Raw genomic sequence first — 16,246 nt, 5'->3', positions numbered from 1 at the left:
TGGACCCTGCAATTAAAACCTCAGGGGGGGTTAGGGATTCAGGACATCACACATGCACGGGAGAATTAACAGCCGTGCTGGGCCACGAGCGCGCAGGAATAAGCATAGAGCTCGGCCCTTCTGCTTCGCTTGCAAACTACTACTTCAGCCAATCCTCAATTTTAGCCCTTATGATCGTAGCCCTCAGATGAAATGCACTCGGATCTGTGTGACCTTTGAGTCCTTTGAATGGAATGTGCACAGTGACGTTCTTACTCGAAAATGTTGGGCTTCAAATGGCTGATGTTTCTACAAACTGCCTACTTATAGTGTGAACTATGCAGCTTTTATGAGAAAAACTGAAAAATTGAAAGGCACTTTTCCTGCTTTGGTGGGTGAGACGTGGATGAGAAATGAACACGTCGAAATCAAAGATCTTGCACAAGACCTGTCCACATGCGAAAACAAGAAAGCCACCTAATTCAGCCAAACTAATGGAACTATCTTAAGATCTGCCCTGACTCCCCTCCGGATCAGTGTTTTCTCTGTTGATGCGGGCACTGAGGGTGCTAGAGGGTGGTCCCCCAGCACCACTGCTTTCACCTCCACCCATGTCCTGCTTTATGTGCTGAACTCAGTGTGCTATACAGGGTGTATATCCGTAGACTCATCACAGGCTGCAGCGTGGTGACGGATCCCCCAAAAGGGAGCCCAAAGCATCTCGATGGCTGCGTAGCGGCTGGTACACTGCGTTTGTAAACCGCCATGTCCCGTTGATTCGATTGTGAGAAACCAAGCTAAAAGTGATCCTCATTATTGAGCAAACCGTGGTGCAGACATACCTCTACGAGATCCCCAAATCACTGGGACAACAGTTGGTTGTTCTGGAACGAGCTAAACGCTAAAAAGCCGTTTCCTACCATCCCTTTGTGATAGTCATTTTTAATAACTCTTAGGATTTGCTTTCAATAGAGACCGGGGCTCCGTCCTCTGAATAAGACTGATCGCAGAAGAGAGTGTTTGTACAAATGCTCTTAAATGTCTCCATGAATCTCCCAAAGCAGTGCTTAAGGGCTGTTTCTTACTGCCGGTTGTCCGCGGGGCCGAAGATAACACTGAATAAATACAATATCATTAACCATGTTGTAAGTGAAACACCAAAAACGGCTGATTTCTCCACCTTGACAGTTCTGGCGCATGGACTCTTTCTAATTGTGTCCCTTCGATGTTTCTTATCGGACAAATCTCTTGAGCTTCAGATGGATTTTACAAACATATGAGCCTTAAAATGCCTGGATTTAACATTTGTACTTACCTGTCCTCTGGCTCTCTTGTCTAAACCACATATGGAGGGGGCGTCAGAGAGGCAACCTTTTACCTGGGGGGGTCCGGTACATAACATATAAGAGCACATGGATCCTACCGCCTCCCTTCCTCTCTGCTCCTCACATATCTTAACAAAGCTTAACATATTTCCTTATCCTTATCTTCTGTTCAATATTCAATATTTAATTTTGACTTCATTCATTTATTTCTTTTTATTTTTTATTTGAGAAATAAAAGAACGTAAGTTAAGCCTCTGATTATTGGGAGGGAGAGATCTGTGGGTTTTTTTCAAGTTCCTTGGGAACATTAATAAGTGACGGAAAGCTAGATTAAGAATGCTGGGATGCGGCTGGAAAAAAAAGAAAGAAAACGACAAAGCTTTGAAATGCTGCCAGTATCACCAACTGCACTCTTCTGACACAGCTGATTGTAAGAGAAGCCGATAGCGCAGCCGGGGCAGGCCTTTAATAATTCATTTAGTCAAGCTATGATCTATCATTTTGTACCTTTTGACATGCGATATTGAAATTTAATATTGCATCAATACAAATGATGTATTGCCAGTCATCAGGAGAAAGGATGTGGATTGCGAAAAGATCTTTGCAAATGTCTTTTCGCTCCTCTTTCGCACTCTCTTTCCTTTCCAAAGCGTCATTGTACTCAAGTAGAAAGGCATAAGAAACCTCTGGCCCACTGGTACCCCCCCACCCCCCCTCCCCCGCACACTCCCTTTACTCCTGGCTTTGATATGTGTGTTTAAAAAATGACAACTTAAAAAACGCTCAGGGAGGAAGTCTCCTGCTCAAGAGAGAGGAAGAATAAGAGAGGTGGGGGGGAGGGGGGTGGAAGGGAGAAGCGGAGGGGAACATGACAGCAGTGGTGAGGGAGACGTCACACGTTGTCGAGATCTTTGACATGACTCTTTAGAGCGCCGAAACCCCAAAGGCGATAGGCGGGCCGCGGGGGGGGAGCGGTAGGCGAGATAGAGACGCATCTGGCTAGTGTCAGTCTGAAGTAGATTGTACCAGTCGGAAAGGATTTCCTCACCCCTAAATGCTCCCGTAACAAACAAAAAGAAATCCCAAAGCACATGGTAGATTTTCTATGCCTTTTAAAACAAAATCTTTCATTTTGGACTAAATGCACCAAACGGGTCTTCACACTGGATGCATTATTTAATCTCTATCCTGACCCGTTACTGCTCTTTCATCGGCGTTGCAGTGTTATCGCTTACCTGACAACAAACACTTTTGCCAGAGAGAGAATTATTGGACAGGGTTATATTTAATGACCTTTTATTTAACATTCAATGGAGTTTTACCAGGGAAGAACATTCTAATTTAAATTGACCATTTAAGGTCATTAGAATTAAGTTTGGACGTATTTGTCCTTAGTTTTGTCACGTGACTTTTTACTTCACCAACACCAGTAATGTAACAGCAGAAGCCAAATGACTTACTATAAAAAATTTAATTTTACAAACCAAGTCCTTTAAACTTAGACTGTTTGCATTTAATGAGCGGATACAATATGTCTGCTTTAAACCAGGTGACACTGTAGCAGCCAAGGACCGTTTAATGACGAGGTGCGAGTGAGACCTTTGGCATGTTTAGGTACCTTAAGAGCTACGCGGTGTGGTCTAAAGACCTCGTGACACCGAATACTCAAGCTGTGGCCGTTTGGTGTCATCGGGCCTTTCAAGGCGTTTTGGTTTGAACACGTTCCGCTCCCACCAAAAAACGGGATTAAACAGGGCTGAGGTTCTGCACGCACCAGAGCTCCACTGAACTGCCGCAGACATGTTCCCCAACGCCGCTTCATCACCCTCCACCGACGGCCCGTGTCGCATACGCTGTCAAAAAAAAAATGAAGGGGCTCATGAGGGGCTCGATGATTACAGATGACGCCGTTGATGATGATGGTGATGCTGACGGTGACAATAACGATCAGGACAACATAGACGAGGTGCCCATCACACATGGAGCCATTCCTCACCCGTGATTTGTTCCATATTCAGCGGAGAGCTTCCCCAACCTTTACATTTCTGACGCGTTTCCCACCAAATGTGAAAACATATCTCGAGAGACGGATTCAAATTAGCATGTGTGAGAGGTGTCTTTTTTGGCGTCGGACTGCGTCATCTCTTGACTCTCGTAGTGAATCAGAGACGTTGACCCGACTATTACGCGTGTTAGTCCGCTGATGGCTCTGTCATCAGCACCAGATTTGCATTTGTGTCACTGATATACAGATGTCCATTAAATGTTAAATAATAAAATGCAAGTTTGGCAATGGTAAAAAGAGATGAATGAGGTGAAAATCCCTACATTTATCTATGGGCTATTCTTTACAAGCTCGCTCTGATTTCATGGGCTGCTCCTCGGAAAAAACACTTGTAGTGTGTTTCATCTGATTTGTAGTTTTAAAATGAGAAGTGTAAACACAGCGGCTAATATCTGCGCGGCTTCCAGGAGCGATGACCTTTAGCCGTGCCCTGAAGCCGCTCCGAACATGGAGGAAGGCCGCCACGCCTGGTAGGTCTCTGGTAGGTCAACAGTGGGGAGGAGAGACGCGGCGAGGGGGAGAATTAGGTGCGATCGGGTGGTGCCTTGGGCTGCACTCGGTCATGGTGTGCCTCCCTGCTCTCTGCCTTATGTCAAGGCTTTATCATTGCACCTACCAAGGTCCTGACCTCCTGTACCCCGCGATCAAGCCTCATTCCCCCGGAAAACGGATTCTGATGCAGCATATTGAAGAAGCTGTGTGATTGGAGGACATCCACCAAAACATGTCACTGTTAATCCAAAGGTCTACAAAGAGAGATCGTTGATTCATTGCCCTCAAGAGACTTTTAAAGGAAAACTCTTCTCCATTGTTTTGATTTCAATATCTTTGGTTTGTTGGTTGGACAAATCTCTATTTGTATAGAACCTTCCAGACACAAATGTGAAGGATAAAGCACAATCCCAATTCATCTCAATCTATCTACAATAATGAAACAATTTAAAAAGGTCACCAAAGCACTGGGGAATTTTTGTGGACCACTTTGAAAAGAGGCGCTGAAGCTAAAGCGACTCTGATAACCCCTTAATATCTCAAGTTTCTTACTTAATCTTGTTCAGAGTCATTGTCACAGACTCTTCCTTTCTTCCTTCTCCCTCCCTCCTTCCCTCCTTCCTTTTTCCCTCCTGCCTCAGGGGTGCTTTAGGCAGGTCGACACCTCTGCGGGTGGGTCGTGGTGGGCCAGGTGACCTTTGTCTGTCATTGTTTCGCTCCTCACACCTCACCCAGGGAGAAGAGGGAAGGAGCTTAGTGCCTTACACCTGCCACTGGCTTTACCATCACAGCGCTGGGGGGTGCGTTTGATTTCGGGGCGTGCCAAAGACAGCCGGAGAAGGTCCCCAAATGGTTTGTGCACGCAGCCAACAGTGGATAGATAGTACACACAGAGGGGTTGCATACCATGTGCGAGGTGGAGACAGTGAAACCTCCGATGGCCTCCGTGTGAGTGCGCCCCCCCCCCCCCCCCCCCAAAACCAGCGGCTGCCACGTCGACAACCACAAAAGGCGATGTCAGAACTCCGGACGTTGTTTGCTTCTCTCCTTCTCCGCGAGATAAATCAGGAGTGAAACCTCGAGTGAATAAGGGGATGGAGATGAAACGCAATAGCCAAACGCCGTCTCCGCCGGGGCCTGATTGAGTTCAGGTGGCTGGAAAGTGTCTCACCCAGGGCTAGTTGTCAGTGAAGGATCTGCCGTCTTCTCATCTCCCCCCGCGCTGTAGGGCTAACTGGCGCACGCCGGGCTCGCGTTGCCTTTGACGGATGTTTGCGCGCCTCCTGCGCTGAAGGGGGGACGGGCCGTTGACACACTTCATATTTCAAAAGGCGAGGTCTGGGGAAGAAATGAAGATTGATGCGGGAAAATGGCTCGGCAAGCCATCGCCCGTTCCATACATGCATTATCATTTACACATACGTGACACCTTTGTGCATGTCTGTACGTCTATAAATACATATGCATGGGCAGGATCCAAGGCGTCGGGAAAGGGGCGGTGGGGAGGGGTCCCCCTCTGTTATTAGAACCATGTGATATAATTGCATTTGATCTCCAAATAAACAGGGAATCAGTCCATCTCCTCGCAGGAGATGGCAGATGTGATGGACGAGCGCATTAGCGGCGAGGACAACATTAGATTTGCTCAAAATTATTGATCTTTTGTTTGTGAGCCAAGTCGGCGATAAATAACAGTGCGCGGGAGATGTGACTCATTATCACGGTGCCAAAAGCCCGACAGACCTCTGTCAAAACACACTCTCGTCCTCCCCCCCCCCACCAGCACCCTCTCTTCCTCCTTGCTTTCATCTCCGTCTCTGCAAACCAATTTAATCTGTTTTTAATCCTTGCCTCTTTTTTTTTTTTTTTTTTTTTTTGTCACTGGCGCCTTTTAGCGCGAGGCCTCACTGTCACTATCTGATTCCCTTAAAATTTTAATCCCGCGCTGATAACCCCTTATTATTACACATTACACACTCACAGGACGCTCGGCGCGCGCATTTATGCGTACACACACACACACGCGCGCGCGCCAAGTACGTACGCGCGGCGATTTAGCGGCCCTTTCAGTGTTTTTATTCCTTTTTTACCTTCTTAGCGAAGAAAAAAATCCTTTTATCACACAATGGGTAATTTATATCCATTACCAGCGTTTTCAATCCTTTTCAGCGCGGCTGTCACTGCCTTTGGCACACTCGTGATTAATGTGATCTAATAATAGTCTGCCATTATATTTCCTTTAGTAAAACATGTACCAACATCCTATTCAGCTCCACGAAATTCATTGCCCCCTTAAAATATTTTTTCGTCTTGAAAGACAAGATTGCTATTTTTTTTCCTCTGTCATCTCATTGCCTACCAGGAGGTGGTTATTTGTTGGAGGGGATTTGCAGACATTCGTGTTTTTATATTTCTATTATTCAGCCATGAAGTTAGCTGTGAAACATTGTTTTGATTCTTTTTCTTTTCTCTCTTTTAGAAAACGTAGTTTAGAATGAGAGGAAAGATGCTCCGCCTGGAATGTGCACAGGATTAGGTGTGTGTGTGTGTGTGTGTGTGTTTTTTGGGGAGGTGGCCCAGCACTGGGCTCTGTTCCCTCCCAGCCGGACAGCCTGAGCCAGTCTGCCACTCATGGGGCACGTTTCAGTCAGGACGGTGCCAACTCATGAATGCACGCACACACACACACACACACACACACACACACACACACACAGACACACACACACACATATGCACACGCAATCCTGGCTTTCTCTCACAAAGAGGGTTAACCCTTACTGGGCTCTCAGACTTGTATCCAGGATGAACAGGTGGTCCCACAAAACATGGGCATCCATTTCCTCCTGACTTATCCAACAGTGTGTGTGTGGGTGCGTGTCTGACTGTCTGTGTGTGTGTGTGGAGGGAGGTTAGACAGGGCATTTTCCTTTTGTGTGGGAGCACAGATGACTGTAGCTTTGGGACACCTATTGTAATCCCGTTGGTTTTGTTGGGTGCCACGGAGCTGGCTTGGTGGGGTCCTGCCGCTCTGTGAAGTTGACATCAGATGACCGGCGTGACGAGATCGCGCCGCTAAAGCGAGGCACGGCGAATGTGAAAGCATTTGTCTGTCTGTCTGGCTGCGTGTGTGTGTGTGTGTGTGTGTGTGTGTGTGTGTTTTCGTCGACACTTGACCCCAGTGTCCGACTGCGCCAAACACAGCTGTCAACACTCTACATCCCTTTTTTGGCTCCTGAATCCCTTCACCCAGGATCCCTCCATTAAAGATAACTTGTATTGAGCCACGTCTAATTCCCCTTCAATCCGCCTCCCCCTCCGTCTCTCAAGTGATCCTTTCCCAGCAGTGAAAATCGAAGGTAAACCACTTCTAAGGCAAAAAAAACCCCCAGCGTGTTCCACTCTGAATGTTGTAAATATAATATATGTGAGGGCTGCGTTGCTTGAAACGTGTCTAAATCAAAACATTCACCACCTGACCGCCCGCGATAATGCAACTTCCACTCAGCAGCTGGTGGTCACAACTCAAAGCCGAGGCCTTTTACTGCCTTTGATGAGTGCAGCCTTTTCAGGTGGGGTTGGAAAAGCACTCCCTTCATTTGTTCTTTTGTGATGCTCCTGCAGCTCAGCCCCGGCCAGAGCCCGGACCCCATGCGAAATAGATGTTTTGGAAAATATTAGTAAGGAAAGCCAATAGAGAGAGAGAGACAGAGAGCGAGAGGATTTCTGTCTGAGTCAGCAGGTTTTAGTAAAGTCTGATTAAATGTGGTGAGCTGTTGGTGTACGTTGCTTAATGACCTGGATATCTATTGGATACATGGGATATGTGAGTGCAGATCTACAGGAGCTCTATTTCTATGTGAAGGATGAGTTTAAATCAAATATCTTGCTTCCCTTCACATGCTAGATATGTAAATATATAACTGCAGCAAGCTTGCAATTTAATAAAACTGTACGTAATACATATACAGTAACCAATGCTTGTAATTATAATAACTTTGTGGATATCTGAAATGTCTAAATATACAAATAATGATTAAACATTTCCTAATTTGCAGAAATCCCCAAATTGGATGAAGCCAGGTTCAAAATGTATACAGTTCATTCTTTTCTCCATGTTGCTGTATAAATGAGTCTGATGTGATAACTGACAGAAAAGAAACTGGAAAGTTTGTAGTTTGTTACTAAATCTGAGACGTCTGGCCGGGACAAAACAAAACAAAACTCACAAAATACTTTTCAATAACGATTCACATTTTGAAACTCTAGTTTATTATAATTGATCACCAAATCAAATAAATTAAAGAGTATTCTTTGAAAAGGTTTCTGAAATGTTATGTTTATATACATGAATGCTGACGTATCGTTTTCATTCTTAATATAATCTGTTTTATTGCCTGTTGTCATTGTGGATGATGTTGACGCGTGTAAAATGGAAAACTACAAAATGATTGAAAAAAAGCAGGATAAAGAAAACAAAGGAGAAGAAGGAGAAGGGTTTCCAGTCAGCAGTCGACTCACCTGCCCCCTCCTCTTTTGCATGGGGGAGGCCCCCTTCACGAGGAGGGGGATGCTGGATGCAAAGAGGGGAGGGCTGGGGGTTCAGGGGGGGAACTCGGCACTTTCCTTATCCTCCCTCTCTCCCTCTCCCCCCCTCTCTCTCAGGACTCCCTGATCTGTGGCGACCAGCAGCGGCGCTGAAGCTAAGGACCGGCTCAACGAGGCGAAGCACGCCGTCACGCTGTCCCACAACTCCCCCCACCCACCATCTGAGGTGACTAAGGGCTTTCAGGGCAGAGGGGAACGGGGGGGGGCACACCTGCTGCTGAATCACTCGGGTTCCCAGGTATTTATCGGCCACACTGCTCCTGCGTGGAGTTGCCTCAAGTGGAGTAGAGAAGGAAATGAGGATGGAAGTAACGCTGAGGGAGTAGGAGAGGAGAGCTGCGATGCAATCTGTGTGGGGTGATGATGCGGTTGATCGTGATAATGACACGCACGCGCACACACCCACACACACACACACGCGCGATGAACCCGATGCACAGAGGACCATATCAACTGATAATTCCTAATTAATCCCATCAGTTGTCCTACCGGGTTACTCTGTCTTGTCTTTAAGTCCAAGCTGTCTGCCGTCATTCGGCGTCCGACACCAGTTGCAGGGAGCCACGTCTAGGTATCTAGGTATGCGCCCGAGGGCTTCAGATGCAGGGAGGAGGGGGGCAGAGAGGCCCGGGGAGGTGTGAGGAGAGGACGTCGGAGTCGGTCTGCGGAGCGGAAACCCTGCACAGGCCTTTGGAGACCCGGCCCTGGCGCCCTGGCATGCTCCTTAGGCCCCGAGGTTAGTTCACCCGGCATCTATCTGTTGCCCGGCTGTGGAAAGTCTCCTCCTCTGTCATGGCAGGAATATCTAGCCACGGTGTGGATGAACATGTCGCGTGCACCCGTTAATAGCAGGCGGCCCCAAAACGCGTGGTGGCGGCTGGTATTTATTTGGGTTGATATTGAAGTGAGGATGACGCGGGGGACGGTTTGGCGGCTGGATCCAGTAGGACGAGTTAGAGAATTTGATTTTCTCTCACCCTTTCATTCTTTACACACACACACACACACAGCGTATGTCTGTGTGTGTTAAGCGTGCGCGCAGCTGTGTGCGGCTGTAAAGTGAAGCATTATGAAGAAGAAAAAAAAAAAAAACCTGAATAATTTAGCACTCACATTATTTTCTAATACCATTCTTTAGAATCTGACTGTGTCACTCTAACAAATGCGTGTGTCGGAAAGTTCAGGGGATTTTGTAGGGCGCCTGTGAACAGTGAGTGATGGCAACCAGCCGACTCTCAGCTCCCTCTTGTCTGCCGACAGCTCCGTGTGAGCCCTGTGCACCGTCCTCCTGTCTCCAAAAAGCAACGCCGCGGCGAATCGAAAAACAAAAAAAAAGGCCACATATTTTATTTATGTGTCAAAAGTGCGGTGGAAAGGAGGGCAGGAAAGGGGGGAACGGGGCGTATCACTCTACCCTTCGGTTGATATCATTCCATCCAATGCGGATCAATTCTCCCAGACGCGGGGAGATGAGAGAGGGGCGAGCGAAACACGGGGGGGGGGGAGGAAGGGAGGGAGAGAGGGGAGGAAGGAGAGCTGAAATGGTGGTCTTATTGATTTGTCAAAGAAATACAGCATGGAGTGTTTTGCTTAAACGTCCACATAAACCTGAGCTGTCAGAGGTGGGCGGCCATTGGCTGACGTAGATTGCGCGTTTTCTGCTTGGCGGAGCTCTTCACAGTCTTCCCCCCCGTCGACTTGTGTGTAGAAGCAGCGTTCTGGGCCATACTATGCGTCCAAAAGTCCCCAGTCTCCATGAATTTGCCACATGGGCCAAACCGCTTTAGACCTTTCGCACTTACACGACAAATATCAGAACTCTTATTTCCACCTACTGGCATTTTCTGACGCTTTCGACGGCATGTCTCACTGTTCCTCTGCAGATTGTGCTCACACGTATATCTGCTATGAGATCATTCCCACCGTCACCACAAACACACTTTTCTACCAACAAAATACGTCATTCACGAGGAGCACGGGAATACGATATTCATGGGACTTCCGGTGTTATGTTGTCATACTTTGCAACTAAACCGTGTCATCGAGTCTTATTAAATTCACATAATCACAAACAGGTGAATGTTTAACTGGGACCAGAATGTGTGTCCAGAGTGAAACCAGAAGTGAGCTTTTTATCAAGTAGTGTAGTATGTCATGCCGTCATTTGCATCATTTTAACCCCTAACCTATTGGTTTATTTGCCTAAACAATTCAGTGCATGTGGGGGCAAACTATACAAAATATGTTAATGGTACACAATGGTAATATTATTTTTAACTTTTTGACTGAGACGAGAGAGAGAACCTGTGTTTTATTATTGATTTATTGAGAACATTAATGTAAAGGGCTACTTTACCAATTAAGTTAGTGAACTGATTGGCTTTAAAACAAATTTGCGTCAACTGTTATTAACCGACGGCCTACAAAAAACCTTTTCCAAGATAACAAACAGCCACACGAGCTCTTTAACTACTCCAAGAAAGATGTTGCACTCTTTATAACAGCAACTTGGTTATGCTTATAGCACAACCTTTCCATAACCACAATGCCGATCTCTATATTCTACATCCCCCCCCCCCCAGACTCCAATATCAGTTTTTGAACACAGTCATCCATCTGCAGCTGCTTAGGCTAATCACTTCTCCTAAATTGTGAATAGCTAAAGCAACCATAGAAAGAGTGTGAAACAACAACACTATGACATTGTGTTGAGATAAAACCTCAATTAAGACCACCCACGCAAATTGAGCTGACTGTGGTGAAACTGCTGCATCTAGAAAGGAGAAAGACGGCAACTCGGTGCTTTAATAGGTTCACGGAATCTGCCAGTGATCCTGGCGTGTTTATCCTCTCTCAAAACATGTAGTCAGTCCCATATTTAACTGTGGAGGGTTACAGATAAGCCCTGCGACTACATACCTGGCGCGAGGACAAGAGCGGAGGAGGGCGATGAAATTAAGGAGCAGTTAAAGAAAACCAGAGAAAAGAGCAGAGTGTGCACAGGGCCATAAAAGGGATAGTTTAACCATTGATCGAGAGCACTGGTGGAAATGGCAGCTGTAAATCAATTTTATCTTGGAGCAGCTAAAGAGTGTTTTCTAATGAGGTTAATGCCACATAATGGCTAAATTCTTCTGCTTAAAAGATGCCCTCAAGGTGGTGGCGAGAGATAGATGTCGCCAAGGAAAGCTTAACACCTCACTATTCACAAGCAAGCAGACGGAGGCCTTCTTCTGTCAGGAAAATTGTTTCCTAAGTGATGTTAATCCTTTATTTGTTTGAAGGTTTCAGGGGGTCAGTAAATCATCCAGCACACCTTTGTCTAGACAGCTGGCTGTATCGATAGACAGATAAATCTGTGGCTAAGATTGGGTATTTACTAAATAATTCAGTCCACTAGGACTGCCCTCCTCCCCGACAAAAAAAAAAAAATCAAACTAATTTATTACTTTTAGCAACTTTTCAAAAAAGAGCAGAAAAAGTGGATGATTGAAAGCGAACCACAGCACAATCGTTTTTAAACCGCTGGTCGTATCTGGGCTTGGGTGCAAGCAGGCAAGCATGTCACACTGCAACGGGCCCGAAAACAGGACAAACTGACCCAATAAATAGAGTATTCATAGATTATGAATCAAGTTGACCTCTGGCAAATAGTGATGTTCATGAAATCCTTTGCATTATAGGAAATAAGGCCTGAACGCCTGTCTTAAAAGACAAGGTATTGCATCATTTCACTCACACACATGCACACCAACGCACACAGGTTTTCCGCAGTACTGCACACAGCACAAGACAAGGAATTTTACATTTAGGTTTATTTTATTTAAAAATACATTTAAGACACAAATACGAATTAGATGAATTATCTACATTCCAGACTGGCTTACTTGAGACTTAAGCGTAGGTCACTTAAAGCTTGTACACAACAAAGCTCTTCATAAAACCGACGGCCCACCAGGGCGTCCAATGGGTCCCGCCAGAAAGACATACATTGCATTTCTATGTGGCCCCTTTCCTAAAATGAGTTTGACCCCCCCTAATCTAGATCATGTTTGATAAGAAATCAGGTTACACAATCGGTAAGGTTGGGTTCAGAACTACCAGAGATTTGGCAGCTAATTTAGTTATCTGAACAAATTTGTGACCATTAGGGACTGTAAGCATATGGAAAAAACAGATGGCACCATACAGAAGAACTGGTCCAATAATGCTACGGAGAAGAATGCAGGAGAAGAAGATGGGGTTATGACAGAATGTAATTCCAAGATAAAAGAAAGTCTCGACTACCTCTACCTTCCATCCTTTGATGGCGAGATGGGTTTGATATGTTATACTTTCAGATATCTTGCACACATCCTTGCATCTATTTTTCAAAGCTTATCCAAGGCTTGCTCATTTTGGGAACAGGCTGACCAAAGTAGCCGAGAAACAGACTCAGTTACGATGTTCTTGCGGTGTTCACGGACCTCATGGGGTATATGATCTCACCAGTAATGGTCTGCCTTGGTGTCGTAAGAGGCTGTTGTTTGGTGATCCTGCGTCTTTACTTCTATGCGTTGGTGGCCCGTGGTGGTGCTCCTCTGCTGTACTTGCTGGGTTGAGGCAGGGTTGAGTCGGGAAAAGGAGGAAGCTTTGAGAGTCAACAAGTACCGCAACCACAACCGATACGTGCAGGGATTCCCAAAGCATCCGGTATCAAGACTAATCACGAGCTAGCTAGCTAGCTGGCCCGTCAGCAGACGCGGACGGGTTCAAATATTACATTACACAAATTACATTAGATAGTAATGGAAGCATATGGAATCATCTTTGTCTTCAGTGAGAGTGATCCGAGAGGTCTATAAGCTGTAAACTAGACTCCACAATAAGGTTGTTGATGGCTAGCTGCTCCTAATTTCCAAATGTGATGTGGAAAGTCGGTGGATACATTGCTTCACGGGAGAGGCTTGGAGGGCTCAGGTGATGTCAAACAGGCTTAAGGAATTCTGATTCATACCCGTCACATTGGTGCTGGATGTAGCACGAATGTGCCCTATTTAACGGTTGAAGTAGTCCAATGCTGACCGCATACATCGATGGAAGAAAATCATGCCCATTTACTGCTAGCACTTGAATAGCAAATTATTGATAAATAATACATATTGGAAATAATGCTATCCTATACCACAGTGTCTGCCAACCACTCAGATGTGTGTGTGTGTGTGTGTGTGTGTGTGTGTGCAATCACATTTCTTCTTGTACAACCAGCGTGTGGCATGAAACTTAAGGAAAGTTCATCTCCACAGACCTCTACCATTGATCACTGGGGCCCTAAAGCTATTATCATGATCTAATTAGGTTTAACATAAGTCTGTGTCACGGCCCGGTGCAAGGCTGCCTTGTCCCCAATTCCACACTTTCACAGCATCCCTTTTTAAAATTAGCACACATGTGCCACACATACATGCGGTGAATACTAATACTTTTTTTCCCCCAGTAACACAGAGATCCACTTTAATGTCACACCGAGGACTAAGCAGGGTGAAGTGATGCAATTTGTGAGGCAGTGAACAAACTGGGGTAATCTTGTCGGTTTCCCACTCTCGTGTAGAGGCCGGCTAACACAAATTGGCTGAAATTATGTTACATATCAATCAACAGAAGGTATGTATTTACTGTACGCATCTAAAAAAAAGCAGTTAGGTATTATTTGCAAGAGGGGAAAAACCCCACCACTGTTGTATATCTGACTTTACAGTGCCTGATCTCTTTTCTTTTGCGTCTCATAATTCTCATAAAGATGCAACTTACAGACAAAATCCATTTTTCTTCATATCCCTCTCTGGATCAGCAAAGAGGAGTAGCTATAGTAATACATATTTGAAAAATGTGTAACTTTATCTTAAGCAGTTGCCGGCACAGAGGCGTTATGTTTTTCGGGGTGTCTGTCCGTGAGTACCATTCCTGTCAAGGACGCCTTGAGGGAAGTCATTAATCTTAGCATAAACATCCACTTACTGATTTAGATTTTGGGTGGGCAAAGGTCACAGTGACCTCATAAATATATTTCTTTGGACTTAAGAATTCAGGTGTTAAATGTCCAGAAGGATACAATGAAGAAGTGATGACATTTTGGACGGACTCCGATGTAATGTGAAACCTCACTTGTTGGCGGAGGCGTTGAACCACAGTAATTGTACTGATTGATACGTGATCTGTTTTCTGTAGTTCAAATGATTCCCATGTCTCACGGTTACAGTGTAACTTGAACACTAGACCGACTCTCTCGGCCCTGTATTCCTGTGAGCTGTACGTCGGAGATGATCTGAATACCCCTGCCTCGGAAAGTGTAGAAGGTCAAACATGTAGCCAGTGACCTAATAAGAAGACCTTTGAGGCGGTGGCCATTAATACAGCTGTCGAGAAAAGAAAAAGATTCCACAGCAGAACACTGAATTGAATTTGTTTTATGTACCTTATATCTAGGCTACGCTGCTTTTAATGCAGCTGTGAATTATCCACTCTGACACCTTATTCATTTTCAACGTGATTAGCGGCGGTGGTGTGCATGGCTGGCGCAGTGGGTGGCTGTGGCCCACTGCACACACTCATGGGCTCATTATGCCATCGCACAGGTGTAATGGAATGGGACCCCTCCCAACACACATACACACACTTACAAGGCCTTGCATGTACAAACTCGAGAACATGAAAGCTTGCACACAGACTGAATGCAGTAGGGCCCTCTTGGCCTCTTCACAAAGCAACTTTTTTCCCAATGTTGTACAATCTGGGCATCCACTACAGTCTTATTATTTCAGGGCCAGACTGAGCGACCGTGCTTCATTCCCCATATAAGGGAAGACAAGTAACAAAAAAAAAAATTGTTAAGAGGACTCTCCTTCCCTCTCCACTACTCCTGTGTCCTCTGCTATTATGAACAGTGGCGGTAAGAGAGAAAGCATATACTCCATTTGAATTTGTTCATGGTTCCTGAAGGACCACTCTCGACAGACGAGGGCCCTTTTTCCTCCCACCCCCCCCCCACTCTCTCTTTTGATTGATATGTGAAATCCGTCTCCCTCCGCACTCTAAAGGCAGTCCCTGTGTGTGTCTGAAAGGTGCTCATTGTTGCGCAAAAACCACTTTGTCAAGAAACAATCCTGTTCCCAAGGAAGCTGAGAATGTCTTAAAAAAGATACTGGCCCTTATTGTATACATTCGGAGAACTTTTAATTTTGTCTGTGAGGTCATTTTAATCCTGATGAATTTTTATTGCAGCGGTTGTAGTTCAATGGCCTAATGTTCTAAAGGAGTAGCAAAAAAAAGGAAGAATAAGAAAGGATAAAAAAAAACCACCCACAGGCCAGTTGGACAATCTGAACTTAGTGTGTCACAGAGAGTGAGGCGGAAGAGTAGGGGCCTTTGTTGATGGACACATTGGCATGTATTTAAGTTCTACAAAGGGGATTCCCTCAATGGAGGCTTGATTTCTGCTACAGGGTTTAGAAATGTGCGGCCCAGGGATAGATTTGCCATGGGATAAAGGTTGTGTAGTGTAATCTCTTGGGCCACATAGGCCAACCACCCAAGTCTCAAGTCCAGAGGGGAAAGGCAACAAGCGTCTACAAAGACGAGCATCTATAGCCCAGCTAACGGCACGATTGAGCCCTCTTAATTGCCAGAATGGATCTCTCTAACCCCACTTTATCACATTTTGCCGAGGCAAACTTTCACAAAATGAAAGTCATGTTGTTTTTCTTCATGATAATAGATTGGTAACCTCTGCTTCTGCAAA

At 45.6% G+C, this 16,246-nt stretch overlaps 1 protein-coding gene across 1 annotated transcript in view; it reads left to right on the top strand.

The window, feature by feature from the left end:
• znf536 (zinc finger protein 536) overlaps window positions 1–16,246 on the top strand; it is a 168,302-nt gene that overhangs the window by 26,354 nt on the left and 125,702 nt on the right. The window contains exon 3 of the mRNA XM_037453627.2: window positions 8,527–8,635. The gene's annotated coding sequence lies outside the window, so the exon portion shown is untranslated. The remainder of the gene's footprint in view (window positions 1–8,526; window positions 8,636–16,246) is intronic.

The sequence above is a fragment of the Pungitius pungitius genome, chromosome 4 (assembly GCF_949316345.1).
Source record: "Pungitius pungitius chromosome 4, fPunPun2.1, whole genome shotgun sequence".
Lineage (NCBI taxonomy): Eukaryota > Metazoa > Chordata > Actinopteri > Perciformes > Gasterosteidae > Pungitius > Pungitius pungitius.
Note: the sequence above shows the minus strand (reverse complement) of the source record. Positions and strands in the feature narration are given on the sequence as shown.